This window comes from Cantharellus anzutake (assembly GCF_015039405.1).
Source record: "Cantharellus anzutake strain C23 chromosome Unknown EI90scaffold_124, whole genome shotgun sequence".
In the NCBI taxonomy this organism is placed as follows: domain Eukaryota; kingdom Fungi; phylum Basidiomycota; class Agaricomycetes; order Cantharellales; family Hydnaceae; genus Cantharellus; species Cantharellus anzutake.
Window position 1 is genome coordinate 99427 of NW_024067074.1, and position 10862 is coordinate 110288.

Genomic DNA, 10862 nt, shown 5'->3' on the forward strand with positions numbered 1-10862 from the left:
CCGAGTTTGTCAGAAAACACCGGCTCGAGACGATCCCGCTCCCCCAACCCATCCCCATCCGCAACGTCGATGGCACCCCAAACGAGAATGGGGCCATAACCAAGGAACTAGAGGCACTCCTGACATTTGGACGGCACACGGAGCGGGCCCGCTTCGCCGTCGCAAACCTCGGGTGACAGTCCCTCATCATCGGACACTCGTGGCTGCTGCACCACAACCCAGAGGTAGACTGGACGCGGCAATAGGTCAGTATGTCCCGCTGCCCATCCTCCTGCCAGTCGGCGCAGGGACATGCCGACTTGGACCCCACTGTTACGGGGATGGGGGAAATTCCCCATTCCTCGATCCGTTCTTATAGTGGGATGACGAGGGTCATGTGTAGTTTGTACCATAACTGGAAGTGTAATCGATGAGTCTTGCCCGGGAGTGGACGATCGAATTCCCATCGATCGTGATGGGTGATGTAGTGAGCTATTAAGGGGTTGATGATATGTAGTCGGAGATACCAGGACAGATGGGCCAGCCACGGGTACTTGGCGCTCCTCAATGGAGCGTACCGTGTGCGAGGTTACGACTTGCGGGATGGACGAGAACCTCGTGTAGTTGCCATCGGGTACTTGGCGTTCGCAGTGCGAACGTACCGGTGGCGGGTTGATATCATAGACGTGCAATGAGGACTGACTATTAGGGCCTTCGGTGACTTGGCATTCCCAAGGGGAACGTACCGTTGGCGGGGACACATGTTGACTGGCAAAGGAAGTAACAGACGGCGGATGGGCGGCTACTTGGCGTTCGCGTAGCGAACGTGCCGGCATCGCGGGTGAGGGGGCCTCATAGAGTTCGCGATCACTATGATCGTGATGGGATGTCGTATGTTGAGTACTGGGGGGAGAGCGTAGTGATGAAGAACCATAGGGTACAGATTCAATAGGACGATACACATGTCGAGAGTCTTCGACTCTCGACCTCGAGTTCTCGCGGCGAGGGCCGTTAGAGGACTCGATATACCCAGACTTATAAGACATATTGAGAGTTGTACAGTCACACGAGTTCAGTTGAGTCACAGGGAGGGTTGTTACAGAAGACGGTACACGAAGCAGTTGTAGAGCAGTTGTTAGTTAGCGGGAACCGCCTTCGGCGGTTTCCGTACATGACGTGTGACTATCTACAAATGGTAAGGTCGCGGGAAATCCCGCGAAACACAAATAACCTCGGCCAGCACCAAAACCCCAGTTGGGGAAAGCTTTGCACGAGGGGGGGGAAAGGGGTAGAACGGGTAAGGAGGATAGAGTATCGGGATAGAGGATGAAAGGGAGAAAGAAAGGAGGAACGATAGTGAGGAGGGGTCTTTGACCATGTGACGGATATGGTCGTTGGAGACTCCGTATCCGTAACACCCACAGTGGAACCTGGGGACGGGATTTACGCTGCCATCATCCCTCCAGGGTGGGGACACGAACTGAGAGCAACCACGACGCCATCTCAGTGGATGGCCCAGGAAGCCCGCGAACCAGAAGTAGAACCTGTGCCGTTTGAGGTGCTAGTCCCAGAACAGTACCAGGACTTCCGGGATGTATTCTCGAAAGAGGCCTTCGACCAGCTGCCCCCCCGGAAGCCCTGGGACCACGCGATAGACCTGGCACTGTAACGGGGATTTTCTGGTGTACCATAAACAAGCCAAATCCCGTGATTCTACCACCCTTAGCCAATGTTCCCTCCTACACATTTCTTATTTTTCCTGATTTTTCTGACTCCATTTCCACCTGATGTTTCCCCTTCTTATTGTTCTTTCCTTATTTGTCATTACCGGACTCTTCCGTGATACCGTGACCAGCTGTATAGTTAGCTAGACAGTGAGGAGTAGTGGAATCCACACCAAGTTAACAAAACCTGTGCATGCGACCACTCCAACCCTCCCCCTCTCTTCTGTCTCGAGTCTAGTGGTGATAGACCCGTTACACCGTCATGTTCTTCGGCGCGTGGAAGGACCTCAGCCTCAGCGACTCAGGTGGAGTGCTGTGCCATTGCTGGTTGTCCTGGGGGTCCCTAATTTCGGATCTAGCAGAGGGAAAGTCTCTAGGGGGCATTTCAAGTCGATTTCGGACTGAGGTTACAAGTTACTATGTACATTGTATATAAGGAGGGGTCCGGAATCAAAAGGAGCAAGGGTACTCCGAAAGGAGACAAAGGGAGCTGAAAGGAGGGACAACACCAAGGGTCAAGGGTTTGACTCAATGGTGTTTCTCAAAGGAGGAATGAAGGGCCAAGGCCCAAGGAGGAAGGAAGGAGGATGGGAGTGGGGAATGGCCAGCTGATTGAATAGAAAGGAAGCAGCAGCCCAAATAGGAATGAGGGAGTATAGCGGAATTGAATGGAGCAATGCAATAGTTGCAAGGTCCGACATAAGTCTAGAAAGTCTGAACTTGGAAGTTAAACTCCGGAATATTGGCAAATGTAATTAAATGGAATGAGCTAACCAATACAATGGGTATAAGTGGAGGTGGGGTCAAAGTCCGAGGTTGGAGCTAAGACCAGAGGTTCCGGAGACAGAGATGCGAACAGGATTCCGGAGCGGAGGTCCGGAGTTGGGAGCATAGGTGTTGCGTGCTCGTCTGGAAGGTGTCGAGGTTGAGGTCGGACCCGGAATGTTCCGGAGTCAGACCGAAGGTGGTGTCAGAGCCGGAGGTGGGGTAACCTCTTGGGAGTCGGCAAGGAGGAGGTGACGGAAGGGAAGTAGGACTCTGGAAGTCAGGTTCAGAGTTCCGGGAGCCCGGAGTGGAGGTTGGGATTGTATGGATATGACACCATCCTTGGCTACATGTGCAGACGTGGGAAAGTAGTTTCTGTGGAGGTTCTCTGGTTGTTTTTATAGTCAAGTCTTGGTTGATTGTCCTAATTCTTGGTTTAATATTTGCTATAAATTCCCCTGAGAATTCCGTCTCATTGATGCTAAGCTTGAAGTATTTTTGCTAATTTTCTTTCTTCCATTTTATCGTATGTAGTCATAATAATTCATAACATCTCGTCAAAATTCATTAAAATTCTATTTTCTCATATCTACTTGTCATATGGGGTTTTGTGATTTATCTGGCATATTTCCATAATGGGTTTCCATAGTGTGACCGTTATTTCTCCTACAGCGGTCCACACTACGAAAGAAGCATGGGATTAATGGAATCATTCAACTTATTGGGAGAGCTGCACTTGGAACTTACAGCCCGAGGCACACAGAACAAGAACACCTTATGAGTGTTGTGCTCTACCGGTTAGGGGGCACACACGTTGCAGAGTTTGCACATGCAGCACTCAGCATGCCAGGGATAGCAACAACCCGACGACACTGCACAACCTCAATCCATGCTTCTCCTGCCTTCCCAACCCTTGATGAAATGAGATCAAACATCGCAACGGCGTTTCAAATTGATGCCCCTTCCAATAATCAAGTTGTCAGCCTTGTTTGTATGATAGTTGAGATTAAGGTAGAAGAGGTGTTGGACTGGTGCCTGCACACCAACAGTGTGATTGGCCTTTGTCGAGAGCATTCAGGGTGTAATGCACATGCAATCAATAACATCGATGATGCGCATACACTGTTTGAAGACTTGGCAAACAGAAAAGTGCATTTCGGCATGGAGGTACGTCTAGGACAAAGGGTTGTGAACCATAGCACCAGCTAAATCATAGACGATAGGCTACAGTTGCCGCAATTGGAGCTCTCACTGGGAATCATCGCCAATACATCGCACGGCCATTTCTAATCAGTGCAACATGCAAAAATGAGAAAGCTGACAAACATGCTGATCTCCTCCGCCTAGCATGCAGTGCCTGCAACCAAATGAGTAAGGAGACCAAGGGGAGTGTATATTGCCTTGCCTCAGATGGTGAATCAAGGCAAGGAAAGGCACTTGTAGCCTTAATGGAGCACACACCACTATCTCCAACATCCCGCTTATATGCTTACCTGGGTGGGCTACTGCTGCTAAACCTACTGGTTGAGAGGACGAGTTAACATCTGACAAAGACTACAAGCATGTTATGAAAGACTTCGACACACTCACCTGAGGCCCAGCGGTGTTTCAGTCGGTGGTGTTCAGATTACACCCTCGGTCCTGCAGTCCCACCTAGAAGGCAACAAATACCCCTCAAGCCAAATCAACAACCTGATGAATGTCACAGATAAACAAGACGTCACTACAATGTTTAACCTAATCCTACTTATCTGGAAGTTACCACCACCACTCACCACGGACAATCCCATATACTACAAAACTCATGTCACCCTCAATCAACACTCAAAGCTTGTCAAATATCTAATCCTACCCTACATAAATGTTGACATGAGCCTTCATGATCAACTTAAGTCTCTTAGTGCAGTGGCACACCTGGCATACATATTCTTTACCGATCATAATGCACACTTGGCTTACCTCCCATCACCCCTTTACCGTGATATCCAAATCATGGTCAAGAACGTGTTCTTTTGCGTGGCAAAGATGAAGTGTGACAATCCCAATGGCGAGTTCTTCTTGATCCTGTTGGGCATGGATAGGCTGGAATGGATTTTTGGCCTTATCAGATCTCAAAATGGGAGTGATGTTAACATTAGCACTTACACTTTAGGGCTGAACTTCAGGGGCCATCGAATGCCACTCAATCCTCTCCCAACACCCAGAATGGGACCAGGGCCCTCGTCGGCTAAGGCTCCAGGGTTTAAGCGCCACAACAGGGATAGAGCAAAAAATCGATCACCTCAATCTGGCATCGTGGAAGGGAGACATGCAAGTCTCTGGCATACAACTGATGTCTGCATGGAGATCCGGCCGGCATGAGGTAGAAAATGATCCAGAACTCACGGCTTTCAGTCCTGCAGAAAAGTTTGGCAAGCTTGAGTTGACCCCGGGTGCCGATCTGCTAAACCCCTTCGGGATGGAAGTATGTGAAGATGGTGAAAATGAAGAAACGTACGATGAAACTCCCCAGCAACCCAACCCAGATTCCACCATTCCCATTGTACCCGACTCGCTGGAACTTGAGGAACTTGTTGACAACGAGGACATGTGGAAAAATGGGCTCGAAAGTACAATTGATGTGGGGAATGGGAAGCATGTACACAAGGCAAAGGTTCTGCATGAATTCACAAGGTTCACAAGAACATCAAACTCGACTGACCAATTGAGACGTGTCGCCAATATTTCTCGCTTTGCCCAAATCCCTGCCACACCACATCATCACATTGGTGATGGTTCTATCATGGAGACCGAATGCATCTTGATCCAAGATCCAGTAGCCACGCTTCTGAGATGCGAGGGAATCCCATTTCTGGGTGTTGCCCAAGTTAGTTCCATCAAAGTTGATAAGAGTTCCCAAAGTGGAGTATCAAAAGACTTACTCAACAAAGAAACAGTCACCATCGGTCTCCAAATCCTCTGCTTGAAGTCGCAAAACATAATTCTGTCAAATGGGAAGGATGGTGATTGGGTCTGGCAGCATGGACGAGATGCAAGCATCGTGGTTCCCAGCAAGTTCATCCAGCAAATCAATCCTGATGTTGTTACTGTTGAAGAAGAGAGTGCTGTGATCAGAGCAGGAATCAGAAGAGACAGTGGCTTGAGGAAGGCTGTAGAATATGGGTTTCGAAGTGATGAGCTGCGAGAGTTAGCAGCAGTGATGTTTGGGGCACTCTCGCTGGATGATTGACATAAGATAGTTGAGATCAAACAGTCGGATAAGTTCCCTTACCAGGTTAATGGTGAGCTAGTTGGCTGCAGGTTACAACTGTCACACGAAACTCATTGGGCAATTCTCTCATCAGGCAGAGTGTGTTTTGCATGTGAACTTGAGGGGGATGACAGAGATGTGGTAACAACGAATATTTCTTGCGAACGTTGTCACGTGATCTTTGAAACAGCCCCAAAATTACTCGCACACATCGCAGCACACATATTACATGACCCAACTATTAGCCGAGAGGATGAGCCATGCGGGCTCTGTCTATCACCAGCACCTTCATGTCGGATTGGCCTGAAGAAATATAAAGCGTCTTTTACACTTGATTATACTAATTCGATGTGTCAGAGGCTGATTAAGTTTTCTTACGCCACTGCTTCCCAACCTTCACCTACAAACCCGTGTGCTAATGTTCCCATAAAGTGTCCATGGTGCCCCAAAGGATCCAACACAGTATGGAAGTACAACATTGCTTTTCATTATGCGAAAAACCACTCCCCTACTGCGAATCAAGGGGAAACTAGACGACAGAAACACTTAGCAGCGAAACTCAACATTTCTGAAGCACATAGTTCTCGTCTCTGCCTTTGGTATGTCCCAATCCTTCTTTACTTATTTATCACTTCAGATGTAATATTAATTATTAATCTACATCCAGGGACACAGACCTGGAAACACCACCCGAAGTCAATGCGGACTCATCCACTGGACCACTGGAACAAGATATCGATGATGACCTCGATACCAGCACCCCCAAACATATTCCCACCTCTCCTAGCCCCCATCCACCCTCCCCAGCCTCAGCTTTGCCAACCACCTATTCCAGTGGCTGTCCAATGCACCACGCTCCCAAACGTCCTACTGGCATTCATATGTGTTGTACCATGAAAGTACAAGCGAAATTAATGATGGCACTAATGTTGTTAGGTGTAATGGGACAGGCTGTGAGACGGTTTGGGTATATGCCTTTTACCATACCTTAATACTGTTGTTGTTTTCTGACAGACAAATTAGTTCCATAGGTCATGTCAGGGTCTAGGGTCCTACATCCCCCCGAACTGGACATGCGGTTCCCATCAAGAATCCCGCAACAGCAAACAAGCAAGGAAACAAGGCTAACTATTGGCATAGTGGAGGTTTTCAATTTATTTTCAATGATAATATACATTTGCAAATACATTTGAATCGAAAATTTTGACATGTGCAAAATAGGTTTAGTCCCTCTGACCAGAGACTATCATACTAACATGGGGTTTGGCATTTCCCGAATGACCCCCCCTTGGATCACAGCCGGTTCTGAGGTCTGGCAGACTTGGTCTTCAAGCACATCAGGTTCTGAGACAGGTTCGAGTCTCCTGGGCCTTAGCTCTAGGCTTGCATCATCAAACTCTGGCTCGAGCACATAATCTTCGGACACAGCAATTGACTTGGTTTCATAGGCGCTCCGCACTTCGCAGGCTTCAGACTCATGCTGGTCCATCTGATCTAGCGTCGAGCTGGCGGCACTTGTTTCTGCATCAAACTCGGGCACAAAATCGCTCTGAACCGTGGGCCGCATTGAAAGCACTGGTGAATCAACATTTACACTGGTCTGCACATCGGACATTGATGAATAGGAACTGGCTCTTTCGTGATCATGGGCATCTTGTAGCAGGGCCCTTGCCGCTGTGACAACCTCATGCATACTGGGGGGCTGGGTCAAATTGAGCCACAAACTTTGAACTTGTAGATCGAACTTGAGCTTGTGCCTAAACTTCGACGGTGTTAGAACTAGCGGATTCGGACGACTCCGGAATGGAATTGGAGACTTATCATGGAAGGACCTCGGCCTCAGTGACTCAGGCAGAGTGCTGTGCCATTGCTGGTTGTCCTGGGGGTCCCTAATTTCAGATCTAGCAGAGGGAAAGTTTCTTGGGGGGAATTCAGGTCGATTTTGGACTGAGGTGACAAGTTACTATGTACATTGTATATAAGGAGGGGTCTGGAATCAAAAGGAGCGAGGGTACTCCGAAAGGAGACAAAGGGAGCTGAAAGGAGGGACAACACCGAGGGTCAAGGGTTTGACTCAATGGTGTTTCTCAAGAGGAATGAAGGGCCAAGGCCCAAGGAGGAAGGAAGGAGGATGGGAGTGGGGAATGGCCAGCTGACTGAAGAGAAAGGAGACAGCAGCCCAAATAGGAATGAGGGAGTATAGCAGAATTGAATAGGACAATGCAATAGTTGCAAGGTCCGAGGTAAGTCCAGAAAGTCCGAACTCGGAAGTTAAACTCCGGAATATTGACAAACATAATTAAATGGAATGAGCTAACCAATACAATGGGTATAAGCGGAGGTGGGGTCAAAGTCCGAGGTCGGAGCTAAACCGGAGGTGACGGAGACGGAGATGCAAACGGGATTCCGGAGCAGAGGTCCGGAGTTGGGAGCATAGGTGTTGCATGCTTGTCTGGAAGTGTCAGGGCACACACCCTGACTAGCCCGGACCCGGACCCACGTCCGGACCTGCTTCCACCCGCTGCACTTCCCACATGTGCGCACACTCCGCGCGCCGCATGCTCCGGGCCCGGTTTCTACCCCTTCATGTGACTTCCAGGTATCCCTGGAAGTTTTGCTGATATTGTGGCCACTATGGGAAGATGAGAAGTTAGCTTCCTTCTCATCTCCTTATCCACAGTAGAGTTGTGCCCTGGACAGGGCTGGTTACACCACAGGCTGTGGACCATAGGGGAGGGCCATGGGGACCCGGGAGTCGTCCCCTGACAGGAAGGTGTCGAGGTTGAGGTCGGAACAGGATGTCCCAGAGTTGGACCAAAGGTGGTGTTGAAGCCAGAGGTGGGATAACCTCTTGGGAGTTGGCAAGGAGAAGGTGACAGAAGGGAAGTGGGACTCCGGAATCGGTTTCGGGGTTCTGGGAGCCCGGAGCGGAGGTCGAGATTGTATGGATATGACAGAAGACTCATCAGACGAAAAACCAGAGAACAACTCTGGTAACTCCGGAGCATCAAGCTTTGAAGTAGAGGACCCATACAAAGGACCTCAATACTCACCTGACTCAGAGGGTGAGGAAGTCAACATCAGGACCATAAGGATGGGCCCAATGTCAGTCATCAATTATGACAACATAAATTATAAAATCAAACTGGCTGTAGCGTGCCAGTTAGAAAACATGGCAGACAAGAAAGTCGCCAAACCCTTGGTGGAAGCACCAAGAAAAGACGCCTTGGGGAAATACACCAAAGTACCCAAGTGTCATATCCATGCATACCTGATCCCGACCCGACTCCCGGACCTCCTCCTTCACCACCTCTGGAGTCCTACCCTACCACTGTCCGTTCCAATATTCACCTTCGGTCCTGGCACCACACCTCCTTTCACCTCCCATGCCACCTCTACTCCTCCGTCCCTCCCCTCTCCTATCTCCGTCCGCTCCGATACCCACCTCGGACTGAACACCACCCCTCCTGCCACCCTCCTCCTACTCCTCCTCCTACTCCTCCGCTCCCTCCTCACAACACCTCCACCCTTCCGTCATCCTCCTACTCCTCTCCTGTCCGCTCCGATACTCACCTTCGGACCTGACAACCTTCCTTTCTGCCACTCCTTCCCTCTTCCCTTTCTCCTCTCTCTTTCCTCTGGTCCTCTTCTGCCAACCTCCCACCAAGTTACGACCTTCCACCGCTGTCCTGTACTTCGTACTCGGACACCACTCATACCTTTGCTCCGAGCCTCCATCATAGTTCCTACCTCGGACTTTGACTCCACCTTGGTCTTAGTCCATTGCATTGGTGACCTCATACTACGTAAACACCATTGCCAATATTCCTCAGACTTTCAACCCCGCCTCTGTAACCTCCGTAACCTCCGCAACCTCTGAGCTTCCCTGATCATCTTTGGTGCTTTCACCGCTTGTAATGTATCTCTCGCATTTTCCCCTCACCCCTATTTGGACTGCTGCTTCTTCCCATTCTAGCCAGCTAGTCATCATCCCCACTTCCCCTCATCCTCCTGCCCTTCTGGGCCTCGCCCTCCTTACCTCCTTTCGGACGTACCACAGGTTCTGCCTTATGACCTTCTGTACCGCTCCGCTTCTGTCATCCCTTTGTTCCTGTTCGGACGCCTTCATTCCGATTCGGATCCCCTTTGTTTCATCGTGCTTTCGCCCTCCCCATTATATATATCGGTGCTTGTACATACTTGTTTTAGGCTTAGTCTAAAACCGACCTGAAATGCCCCCTAGAGACTTCCTGCTCGCCTACTGTGAAATTAAGGACCAAATGGACAGACAGCAATGGCACAGCGCTCAGCTTGAGTTGCTGAGGCCAAGGTCCCTCCTTGCTAAGTCTCTGGTTCCCCTCCGGAATCGTCCGCCCTCGCCCAGTTCTAACACCAAGGAAAACAAGGAAAAAGGGAAGAAGGACCAAAAGTCCATCAAAACCCAGACCCCCTTGTTTGATGCAAAATTCCGCATCTCAAAAGACACGGGAAGATACCCTGCAAACAGACCACTCTCAACAAAGAGAACGCTGATGGCTCATATAAAAATAGCAGGCGTAAAAGCCTACGTGCTATTTGACAGTGGAGCTGAAACAGATGCTATATCACCGGACTTCATCTGCACAGTCCATATCCCAATTCTCCAATTGGAGAACCCAGTGTCAGGGCACACCCGCCTGACCCGGGCCCACCCGGCCACACCACACCCGCTCCCCGCTGTCTATCCCCCTCCCCCCTCCTTCCTCCCTCTCCTCCCCCTCTTTTCCCTTTTCTTTCCCCTTTCTTTATTTCATTCTTCTCATCTTCCTCTTCCTGTTTATTTCTTTCTATCTACATGGACCACCTTCCCTTGTATCGATGTACTATTGACCCATCCGGCCCACACACCCCGGACGGCTTCCCGCTGTGCCCAGCACGTGCGCATGTAGCGGACGCTCTCGGGATCCCCCACGGGGACACCCGGATGCCTGCGGCTGCCTCCGAGGATGACGTGGCACCTGTCATGTGACTCAAGCCGCATGTACATAAATGTACCTGAAGTGGGAACTGAAGAAGTAACCTTCTTCTCACATTCTCCACTTCAGTCTGAGTGGCCAGGGACCACTGTCCCGGATCGGGCCCGCCAGTACGCACGCCCGCTCCAC